Source organism: Amblyomma mixtum, chromosome 3, assembly GCF_055824585.1.
Source record: "Amblyomma mixtum isolate Tamu chromosome 3, ASM5582458v1, whole genome shotgun sequence".
Lineage (NCBI taxonomy): Eukaryota > Metazoa > Arthropoda > Arachnida > Ixodida > Ixodidae > Amblyomma > Amblyomma mixtum.
This window is the reverse complement of record NC_143014.1, coordinates 395,733,917-395,745,981: the sequence shown is the minus strand read 5'-3', so window position 1 is coordinate 395,745,981 and position 12,065 is coordinate 395,733,917. Positions and strand designations below refer to the sequence as shown.

The following is a 12,065-nucleotide window of genomic DNA, read 5'->3' as shown; positions in this document are numbered from 1 at the left end:
CAGCGATAGCGATGGCAATGTCGACGTGGACTCCGCGGACTCTGAGTGATGGTGATGTTGCGGGCGGCCAGCCTTCGCAAATAAAGTGTTTCTGCAGCTAGTGTTTGTCGTCTCTGTGGTTTTATTACAAACGTAAGTCCTGCTTGCAATTGAAGTTTTGGTTAAATTTACAATAGCTGGCTTGAGAACCCCGGTTCACAGCCTATTTACATTTGCTTTCAGCACTCCAAAGCATTGTTCAAAAATTTTCCCCGCGTAATTATCGCACCCGCTAACTTCGCACCGATTTTCTGCGAAAAAAAGTGCGAGGATTATGCGAGTAAATACGGTACTTCCCATAGCTGTAGGTGGGTTATCACAGATGCCACACTAGAGGGCTTTAGAATGATTACAGTTGTCTAGAGCACTTAAACTTGCGCTATCACTGCGCAGCACATGGGGAATAAATTCTTCATTTGGTCTCCATTGCATTGTGGCCACCACAACCAGGATTCACACCAACTGCATAGATCATAAGGACAATGCGTTGACCAGCTGAGCTACTGCAGTGGGTGTCTGCGTGTTGTTCGATGTCATCATATAGAAGCACATGATGAGTGCAGTTGCTTCAGTTTGCAGCATGGCTTGCTTAGGTTCACCAGTCGTAGGTGCACACTGTGTAATGATTGCTGCAGGCTTTTCACCAATCATTGCAAGCGCCTTCTCTGACACTATGTGTGTGTTTTTTGTGTGGGCCCAACGGTGAAATTGTATGGTAGCATTCGCCGATTGGTTGAAGTGTAGCGTGGTGGCATTGGCGTACTTTATTGGGAACAACGATGTCGATGGCCTGTGGGTTATCAGTGTGTAAATAAGCCTGGGCAAGTAGAACTCATTATGTATGCATGCTCCCATTGTGGCGAGTGCTTTTTGGAGAAAACCTGTCTGTGTTTGCTTGGTAACATGCACTACACACAAGGCATGTGACAATGGCTACCATTTCTCCTCGTAAGCTGCCTGAGGAAGTGCTGCTGTTAGGCACTGAGGGGGTGCTTGAGCATGAAAGTATTCCGATGCACATAGTGGCATCGGTTTTTCACTGTTACGAACTCATTCTTGTTGAACACCGTAAAACTAAACGGTTTGAGAGTTGCTTTCTTTTTTGGTTTGATAACTTGTAGTAAACTGCACCACATCTCCAGCCAAAACCTTTTTAATTTCAATATCCCAACATTTTGGAGCCAGCTCGGCTCTTTTTCTGGCTGGGGTATAACGCAGGTGCTGTGGACTTGTGTCTTTAACTACGCAGTGGGCAAAAAAGGACTGGTGTTGTGAAGGGTGTGGGAGTGTCCAAGGATGTTTTTGACACAGGCTCTGCTACGGTCTACGGCTGTGAGTAATGGTGCCAGGCAGTGCGGGGACAGCTGCCGCGTCTTTTCTTTTTCCGTGAGCTGTGGAGCAAAGTCAGCACGTCCACGGGGGATAGGTTGCCCTGTGTGCGGTTGGCATTGTTTTGATTAGCTTGAATATGCTAAAGTTTGAATAATAGCCTTTTTCGTTTATTTGTTTTGGTTCCAAGCGGGGTGGTTTCTTGAACGTTTGTTCTATGGTCGGCGTATTCAGAATGTCTGGCTACTGGGCTGCATTTTGTTGCGAAGTTGCATATGTCGTTCTTGCATTGTCGAATTCTTTATTTAGGTTTTTTTGTTTTGTCTACATATCTTGCTTCGCAGTCGGTGCGAGGAATCTTGTAAGCAGTGCTTGAGCTCTTTCCATGGCTGGTCTTTGGGAGCAGCTGGGAAAAGCGCTCCAGTTTTCATATGCATGTGCGCTACTCGGAGGCCACCTTTTTCAGGATACGGGTAATAGTTTCGCTAGTGCCTTCAGACATAAAGAGGAGTGACCTATTTTGTGGTTTGGTTAACTGCTGTTGGTTAACTGCTGTTGGTTGATTTCTTGGCACATATTCGGTTTTTTGGAGGTGACTGGTTATCTGAATAAAATTTTTTGGGTACCCGTTTATGATGAGGTCCTTGAATATCAGGTTTTTGTTCTGTTTCGTTCTATACTGCAGTGTGTTTGAACTCTTCGTAATCATTTCTTCACAACTGGTGTCTTGTACATTGTTGGGTGGTTTGAAGTGAAGTGCAGATATAAGGCTGAATGGGTTGGTTTGCAGAAGAGAGAGAACTAAAGGGAGCTGTGTTTTCGGGTTACCAGGACATCCAAAAACGAAAAAAAGTTTCCTTTTTCCACTTCTAGTGTGAACTGAACACTCGCTGCTGTGGAATTTAAATGAGGGTGAAAATGTTGAATTTGGAATCTCTTGATGATTGAGAAGCAGTCATCGACATGCCCGAGGAAAGCCTTTGGCTATGGCTGGAGTGAGTTGAGAGCTTGTTCCTCGATGTGTTCCATAGTTAGATTTGCTAGAGCAACATAGGTGGAGGTTCCTATTGGTGTTTCTTTCACCTGCCTGTAGAATTCTCCTTTAGACGAGAATTATGTGTGCCGCCGCGGTGGCTTAGTAGTTATGGTGCTCGGCTGCTGGCCCAAAATACGCGGTTTCGATCCCGGCCGCGGCGGCTGGAATTTCTTTGGAGGAGAAATTCTAGAGGCCCGTGTACTGTGCGATGTCAGTGCACGTTAAAGAACCCCAGGTGGTCGAAATTTCCGGAGCCCTTCACTACGGCGTCTCTCATAGCCTTAGTCGCTTTGGGACGTTAAACCCCATAAACCAAACCAAACCAGAATTATGTGTGCCGGTTGTTGCTAAACCAGACTTGTCTGCCGAGTTCAGCCTCGCAGTTTCGTTTTCCTTGCCAAGTTTTAGAGTAATTTACCATATGTGTCTAGGTAGCAAAAAACTATGATATTACGTTTTCTTCAGGGCGAGCATGCATTACTTTGCTTATTTCTTCTAGTGCTGTTTCTTTAGTGGTTGGGTTGTCTGTAATCTCTCCCAGAAAGCTTATTTCCAGAAACTTTCACGTCCACTCACTCACTCACTCACTCACTCACTCCGTTTTCAGCATCTTTCAGATGCTGAATCACTATTGCAAGTTAGGTATTGTGTGTAATTTGATGACTCTCTGCACAAGTGGACTTTTGCATCTGACATGGCAGCAGTACAGGGCATGCCTAAGGAAGTGTAGAATTGGGAATCATGTTCCTAGTTGGCTTTAGTGCAAGCTGTTGTTAGATGTATTTTTTTATGAATTCAGAGGCTGGTCATAAACTGTTCCACCGACTGACTTGGAAACTCGGAAAGCTTGCTTTCAAGGAACTTGTGGAGTTGGCAGCAATGGGAGATGCTTTCAACCCCTGAGGAGTTGAGTGCCATTTTGTTGCATGCATTGTAGTTTTACCTTCATCTCCTTTTCTGTGCTGGGTACTTCATGTGGAGCTGGCCCCATAAGAGCTGTTCCTTTACTTGTAGTGAGCAGTTTTCCCTAGAAATATTCCTGTGCATTCAGCCAGATCAGAAAAGTTATCAAAGAATCTTTATGTGCGCGGGCCTCTATTGTGGTGAATGCACCTAGAGTCTATTACTGTAGCCTTTTGGCTGTGTTAAATTATTTGCATATGTCAGTGGGCAAAACTGGCTTCAGTGGCAAGAGCGAATTCAAGACGCCAGCTACATGATGTTTGTCACTTTAGCATTGTAGTTGGTACAATGCGCTGATTGACGTTTTGATTACTATTTAGACGGCCAACATGAAACAGACACAAGGAAACAGAATGCGGAGGGAAACTGCATTTTGCAGAAAGGGCAATAGATTGCATGTTGTTAATTGTGAATGTGTTTGTTTAATTTCAGGCTGTTTTTGCCAGTTGCCATGTTTATGCATTAAACATAATATTTTAGTAAGTTGCTATTGAGCTTGAAGTTCATGTTATGACCCATTCATTTCGAGGCGTCCATTTACGTAGTGGAGACTCTCCAGAAAGAATCATTTCTAATACTGCTGCTGAGAATCCCTGAGGAGGCCAATTCACTGTGTCGAGCAGCTGACGCTTGAACGACCTTTCCCACACCTGCTTGCAAAATGCCTAAATTCGCCAGATCTGCGTTTCCCACAAAGGATGTGCAATATTTAGTTTTGACAATGAAGGGGTTCTTCGCCAAACTGTTGCTGCTGTCGGGTGACATTGAACAAAATCCCAGCCCTGAATTGGCTATTATCCTTCAAAGTTTGCAAAAGGGTCAGGCAAGAATTCTTAGTAGGCTAAGTGACATAATGGAAAGACAAAGCAAGCTTTAAAACATAAATGGGTGATTTCAGGGTAAGGTTAGAGTCACTAGAATCAAGAATAGCCGTTCTCAAAATCAACGAATGCGAGACTGCTAGTATAAATAGCAGTACGCAAATATGTTCGGGAAAAGTCGATATGGCAGCCAAAAAAGTAGATCACTCAGAAAATAACAGCAGAAGGATGAATTTAATTTTCTATGGCTTCGAAGGCAAGGAACCACACGAAATCTGGCAAAGTTCCGAAAACTTTGTTAGGAACCGTTGCCAGGATAGTGACCATAGGGCAGATTCAGCGGGCCCATAGGATAAGCAAACACACTCTTGAGGGTAAACGACCAATCATTGCAAACTTTGCATCATACAAGGAGATCGAACTGGTCCTAATCAACGTCATTAAACTAAAAGGCTCTGATTATGTAATCTCACGGGACTACTCAGTGTGTCAGAGAAATTTGTCAGAAGCTCTGGGCTGTTGGTAAGCCAAGAAAACCTAGCAGTAAGTACAAGGTGTCCCTGGCATATGAATAATTATAAATGGAGAGGCTTTCAGATTGGATGAGGATACCCAGTCTGTAAACAAGCTAAGTAAGGAATGAACAGCCTTAAGTAATAGGTAGTCCCAAAATTCTGAATGCTCTATTCTCTTAATAAACTGCCAAAGCATTAAGAACAAAATCGGTCAGTTTTATGGTTTGGTACAGATGCTCAACCCAGAAAATGTTTTTGCTACAGAATCATGGCTGGACGACTCACTGAGTGACAGTGAATTGTTTTCTTCCGGTTATCAGATCTGTAGAAAAGACAGGAACTGTAGAGGCCGCTGATTACTTATCTTAGTTACGAAAATCTTGCAGTGTACTTCAATTGATGTGCAAAGCAGCAATCACGAGTCAGTTTGCTGCAGGCTCCTCACTTCTGATAAAGGAACAACAGCGTTGGGGCTCGACCACAAGTTATCACAACACTAGATGATATGCTGGCTTCACTTCCTGTTAATCACATAGTGTTAGCAGGAGACGAACTCTCCAAACTTAAACTGGGACGAGAGCATGCATGCTCTCAGACGGAACCTGTTCAGCATTTTTTGATATGGTTTGCAAATACGGGTTTGATCAATATGCTGTGAATGGCACACACGGAAATAACGTCCTCTACCTATTATTCTACAGGGACCCGAGTGTTCATGATGTTTGTGTGTCATCTGGTAGTTGTGACCATAAGATTGTAACTGCAATGCTTACTCCGCCACAAATAATTCCTGCTGCTCATGAAACTCGCAAAGTGTATGAATACCGCAGGGCAAATTTTAATGAAATCAGCTTGCGTATGGGAGCAGACTTTCAGGCTTTCTCACAACATTTATCCGAGAGTGCACACTTTCTATGGAACTCTTTCTTTTAAAAGCATGCTGTCATCACTGATTGAAAAACATGTACCTTTCAAATACATTTCCGATAAACCAAAAGTAGACAAACCCTGGATGACTTATGCACTTAAAAGGAAGATAAAACAAAGGACTCGTGTGTTCCAAAAGTATAAAAAGAATCCTTCAAACAAACTTGAGCGCTGTCGACAAAAGCTACATACAGATTATATCGAAGCTATCACTACCGCCAAAGATATGTACTTTTCCAGACTCGCTGACTCTATTAAGACAAATGCAAAAGCAATTTGGAGCTATCTAAGAAAGACTCAAAAGGAGAGGACAGGTATTCTGAGTTTTCTTCACATTGAAATCCAGTAATCAGCATGGTTTCCATAAAGGGGTTAGCTACACCACTCAGCTAATTGAACTATTTCATGAGCTTGCAGATACTGCTGCAAAAAGAATGCGTACTGATGCAGTCTTCCTTGATTATACAAAGCCTTTGATTTTGTATAACATGATCTGTTAATACATAAAATGAGTACTCTTAACTTGGATACATAAGTCATCAAGGTTAAGACTACCTGAACGACTGAACACAAAGCGTAGTTATTGGATGCAAGAATTCTAGTTTTGCTCAAGTCACCTCGGGAGTGCTGCAAGACTCTGTGCTGGACTGCTACTCTTTTTAATTTACATCAATGATATCGCCTCAAACATTTCCTCACAAATCAGAGTATTTACAGACGAATGCATTGTTTGCAAACGTGATTTAGATGCACTTCAGCAAGACCTAACCAATATGGCCTCCTTGTGCCAAAACTGGGAACTTAGCCTGACTACAAAGAAATGTTCCCAGGTAACATTTACTAAATCTAAAATCAATCCACCTACAAATTGGGCAATTCCATACTCACAAAGGTAAATGAAGTTAAGTGCTTATATGTTATTTTAACAGCAGATCTGTCTTCTTCAAGCCATATTGACACGACTGTCAAAAAAGCTAGGAAAATGCTTAGCCCGCTTACACGAGCCCTTAGGACTGCCCCTCAGATTCTTAAAATTACAGCATATAAGTCACTCGTAAGGCCGCAATTAGAGTATGCATTCAGATTATGGGATCCCCACCAGCGGTACCTGATTGATAAAAAAGAAGCCATACAAAACCCCGCTGCCAGATCTATATCAAGGCAGTACTCCGGACACTTAAGCATTACAGAAATCAAGAAACACATTAGACTAAACCCGCTACACATAAGATGCCAGAAGCACTGCCTGAAACTACTGCTTGCAATATACACTGACTCGACAGGCATTGACGAGCTTACATACCTCAAACCTAACCGTTATGTTTCAAACAGAAGATACCACAGTTCCAAAATACGCGAAATCACCTGCAAAACGAACTACATGAAATATTCTATTTTTCCCCGTAGTATTTCTGAATGGAATAAGTTGCGGTGGAAGTTGTGGCTGCTCCCCAAGATGCATTTTTAAGTCTAATCAGTGATTTGTAATTGCACTGTTCTTTTAAACTGTTGTCTATACTCTTTGTCCTGAAGCGCATGCATGTTTTTGTTTGTGTGTGTTTTTTTTTCTTTCTGTTCTACTGATCTTGATGCATTGCCCCTTTGTCATCCGATCCCTTTTGGTGTGGTTATATTCGCGCAGTCGTCACTTTATGCAGTGCCCACTCCCCTGCTTTAATGCTTCGGTGTTGCTGGGTATACTGTAAATGAATAAATAAATAGTTTGACACAGCAGTGAATCTACTCTGACATCAGTTTTTCAAAATTATTGTTACGTGCCAGCTACAGAGGTGGCAGATTCGGGGTCATTAATGGTATAACCACTTGAACAGAGGAAGAGAGCGTGTGGTGAAGTTGTGTTAGATGCTATATTTTCATTGCTTTTAGCTTTGCTGGCGGGTGTGCCACAATTGTAGCAACCTGGCTGAAATTTGAAAACTCATTTGAAATGATCCAGTGTTCGTTCGAACTGCAGTACTTTTTCCCAGCAAAGCAGCAGCCAACATACAGCTTTGAAGCATAAATGGGAACCATTGGGTAAACTGCAGGATATATAAATGCACCAAAAAGTGTGTTCAGCACAATCAGGCTACGAGGAGCATCAGGACTCCTCGTCTTGCAGCCTATCAGAGTCACAGCTGTAACCCGAAGCGTGCCACACGGTGGGCCACAAAGGCACTCCGCGCTGCGCTGAAACAAGATTAACTCAATTTGCTGGTAGATTAGAATAATCAACTGAAGCGACAACGGACGGACAAAAAATTTCAAATACACAAGTAAGTATGCAAAGCAAATGTAATTAAGCCAGAATACAAAGAAATAAATGAAACTCGAAGTGGTTGTGTCATGCCTTCCTCTATACTCTTGGCTCACGTAATAAAATGAAAATACATTGCATTTTCTGAGCTTTAGCACGGAAATACATAAGTCTGTTTGGCTTCAAGCCATCATAGTTTAGTGGTGACAAGATATCTTTTCTCAACACATAGTCAGCTGCTCTCTGAGACACGTTAGATATATGTTGAAGATGTTTCGTTTAGAACTTGAAAGCACAGATATAGAAAACTCTGGATGCAAGGGTACAAGTGGAAGTGCTCACAGGCAGACACAGAGTTTAGGCAGAACACTGGCATCAAGGAGGTCATTTTCTGAAGACTGAGGACAGGTCACATGTATTACATGCACATGCACCTCCCACTATGCGTGCTAGAAACCACAGGTTTCAATGTTTGTAGCTTCCATTTTGTGTGCTGCATGTCCTTCTGAAGTGTCTTGTACTGTGCAAGACTAGAAAACTACATTTCCTTGAGAGGTAGGCATACCAGATTTTAGCGCACACCACCACACATGATCATCCTCTGGTTTAGACCATGTGGTATCCTTTTTATTTGCTGTAATTTCTTTATATATAGCTTATGTTATCACCGTTAACCACTTGTACATCCGGTCTCGGCGCATCATCAGCGACATCAAGAAAAGTGCATGCCTAACTCTTACATGTGCCCAGAACTTCAGTAACTTCGCGGAACTACGAGGTGTCCAGTGAAGCCTTTAATATTGGGTACCTTTAGCAATCATTTAATGTTAGAAACTTTTAATGCGATAGCATTTAGCTTATCATCTCATAAAATAGTCCTGGCTTCTCTGTCACGAAATTCCTTGATTGGTCAGATGTCACCTGTTGTTGTGTTCTCATTCCAACCTGCCCATGACATTTCACTGGCACATCATGCCAGGCGGTAAAATAATGATTGGCCCAGAGAGGACATGTGAGCTTGCGATGCCATCACAACCTGGCCACCATGGCACATAGCGACCTATGTACCAGGCTGTGAGCAGACTGCCCCCATGGTACACTGAAGTGAGGTTAGTTGAAATCAATTCAATGAAATTTTGAAATTCTCACCGTGACGCGTTGCGTGAGCCTTACAGGTTCTCGGGAAGAGCAACCTGAGTATCTCCAGGCCCACAGGTTGATCTGTTCGAAGCAGTCACCTGCCGTGCAGTGGCGCATCGAATAAAGGCTGCACCACTGTGCCAGTGGTGGTATGAGAACTCCCTACGTTCTATGAATGCGACTGAGATGGTTGTGATGTCACCTGAACAGTAGACTGATTATAAGGCGCCGCCATATTTTAAATCTGAGGACACCAAATATTTTGGAAGTGTGACCACCCCAAAAAAGGGATTAAAGGCCAACTGCGGGTTTTTTAATGCGAAAGCATTTCTAGGCTAAGTCAGTGGGGTCGTGTCACCAAAGCATGTCCGCAAAACGTGTCCGCAGCAGTCGTGGCATTCTCAGAAGAGGTAGCATCAAACGAATAGTTGTAATTAAGAGAAGATGATGTGAGGATGCTGTGCAGAAAATGTCAGTAGGATGATTGGTTTATTACCTAAGGCCAAAAATGAAGGAAAAACGTCGAAAAAGCAGTGATGTCGATAAAGTGAGCGGATGGGAAAACAGCCGTGGACGGCAAAAGAGTGAAAGTAAAGTTTGGAATGAATTTAAATGTATTTGATGAGTGATAAAGAGTCGAATGAAAAGTTTAATTGACTTAGATTAATTAGTTAATTAATTATCAGCAAAAACCATTGGAAGGTTGGATAGGCTGGATGGGGATATAGTAAGTGTTCGGGAAAGCAACCATGGTGCCATATTTGAAAAACCAAAATAACTGATTCAGATAAAAGTATAATCAATCAGAGTAAATAATTGATTTTGAATTAAAGCATAAGATAACTACGCTAATTCAGTAGCTATACTAATAAAGAAAAAGTATGATAAAGAGAAGCGATGTATTAGAACAGATGATTTTCATATGTTTTCTCCACAACTGTCCACACACGCTTCGCTCCGGCGAAATAACTTTTTTAAAACACCAAGTACGAGTATTTGAAAAGAGCAAAAATGAAGAAATCGAAACCTAGACTGGGTTTCGGCTAAATGATGACATCACGAGGGAGCATACTGTGACGTCACGGATACTGTTGCAAAATCATCGTGTGCGTGTTGATTGCCCGAATTAGCGACTAAGTGAGAGTTTGACTCAATGTTTTTCACGAATGAGGAAAACCCAGCTTGAAATTCTGAGCAGGAAACGCCAAGATAATATCGGCAGCTATGCGTCCAGCGACGTCACACACGCAAGGCTGCCTGCGACATCTCCCCGATTGAGGCCACAAAATGCGGAAATTTAAGAATTTGTTCGCCTCGCTCATTAATTCGACACAGAAGACCAGAAAAATGTGGAGAAAGTGCCGTAACTGTTTCAATAAATTCATAGGAGGCAGAAAGACGCTGTAGCTGCCCTTTAAATCAGTTTAGGGGAGTTGGTTTACTATAATCGAATACGACTATACAATGCAACACACTCAAAAATTCAAGGTGATGAGTGCCATCAGTTTCCAGTTTTGGCTGTAAAAACACAATAACGTTAGACACTTACTGTATAAAGCATAGTAGGAATTCTATACGCTATGGGATTTTGTTCTTCAAGAATGTGGTTAAGAAGATCGCCGAGTGTTTTGGCTCTTTGGCCCATTTTAAAAATCGAAGTACATAACAGGGCATGCTCCCAAAACATGGTTGCATAAATCGTGGTAAAAGTTTATTGAATACATGAATAGAAATCATGTTTAAAATTACAAGCGTATTAATTACAAAAGTATATTACAAACATATCGTTTTTTATATGTATCCGTGACGAATGGAATTTCGACAATTGGAACGAACCCAAACGTCCCTTTGATTCGCAAAGATTTGTCCTAGGCAAGCACTCATGTACAAGTCCACTAGAAAGGTGGAGCTAGGAGAAGCTACACTCTGCATTCTTTGTGATCCATGGATGCGACATCACTTCCTCTAGGCTTGCCCTTTCTTTCGGCTCGTTCCACAGCAGCCTAGAAATGAGATCCTTAGCTTCATTGGAGACATGAGCAGGGAACTGGAGGTCCAGACGTCGGATCCTGTCATAGGTAGTTTTTGCGGAGATCGATTCAAAAGGAGGCTTTCCGACTAGGAACCCATAGATCACAACACCTAGAGCCCAGAGATCCACTTTCTCGTCGTAGACGCTGTTCTCAACCATTTCGGGTGGCAAGGAATCCATGGTACCGCACAGGGTTTCACGTCTTGAAGACGGAGCATGGACGGACCAGCCAAAGTCTGCTGTCTTGAGCGTACCGTTGTAACCTACCAGGATATTCTCTGGTTTTATGTCACGGTGCATGACTTTCTCGGTGTGGAAGGACTGGAGTGCCTTCCAAACTTGGTGGATATAAGTCGCAAATTTTTTGCTGTCAAACATTTTTCCTTTGGTGAGCTCCTTGTATAGATCTCCTTTGGGTGCGCAACCTAGAATAAGGTAAACCCTAGCCTCATCGTGGAAGTAGCAATATAGCCTCAGGATATGAGGATGACTGACATGTGACCGAATTTCGATCTCTCTACGAAGCTGGTGCTCACCATTCTTGCTCTTCAACTGGGACTTGAACGTAATCTTCAATGCAATGACGTATTTACTTTTCTCCTCTTGCGCCAGGTATACGTTTCCAAATGTTCCTTTGGGTAAGGGTCGTCCAATCTCGAATTCGTCGAGGCTCCATTCCAAGATCGTTTTTTTTTGTTGGAGTCGGAATCAGTGCTTGCCGTCCTCTGTATGGCGTCAGCAGCCGTTGCATTCTGTGGCTGGTTTTCCTTGTCGGCCATAGCAAAGCAAGGAACTGGACTCAGGGAAATTAATACACTTCGGTGAAAGACTTCAAGCACAAGAGACTACTGACGCCTGATGACAGTAAGCTAAAAGCGCATTGCACTGCACTCATCACACCTGGCCTGCTGGCACCAGTTGTGGAGGGCGGTGTACGGGTAGGCCAGGCAGCCGTCGCTCACCCGGTGGTCTGGGAGCACCCCGGACCGCAGCATGAGGAACAGCA

General features: G+C 42.9%; 1 pseudogene; it reads right to left on the bottom strand.

The window, feature by feature from the left end:
• Nucleotides 1-10,936: 10,936 nt before the first annotated feature.
• Nucleotides 10,937-11,838, bottom strand: LOC149357262 (aurora kinase A-B pseudogene; annotated as a pseudogene).
• Nucleotides 11,839-12,065: the final 227 nt, after the last annotated feature.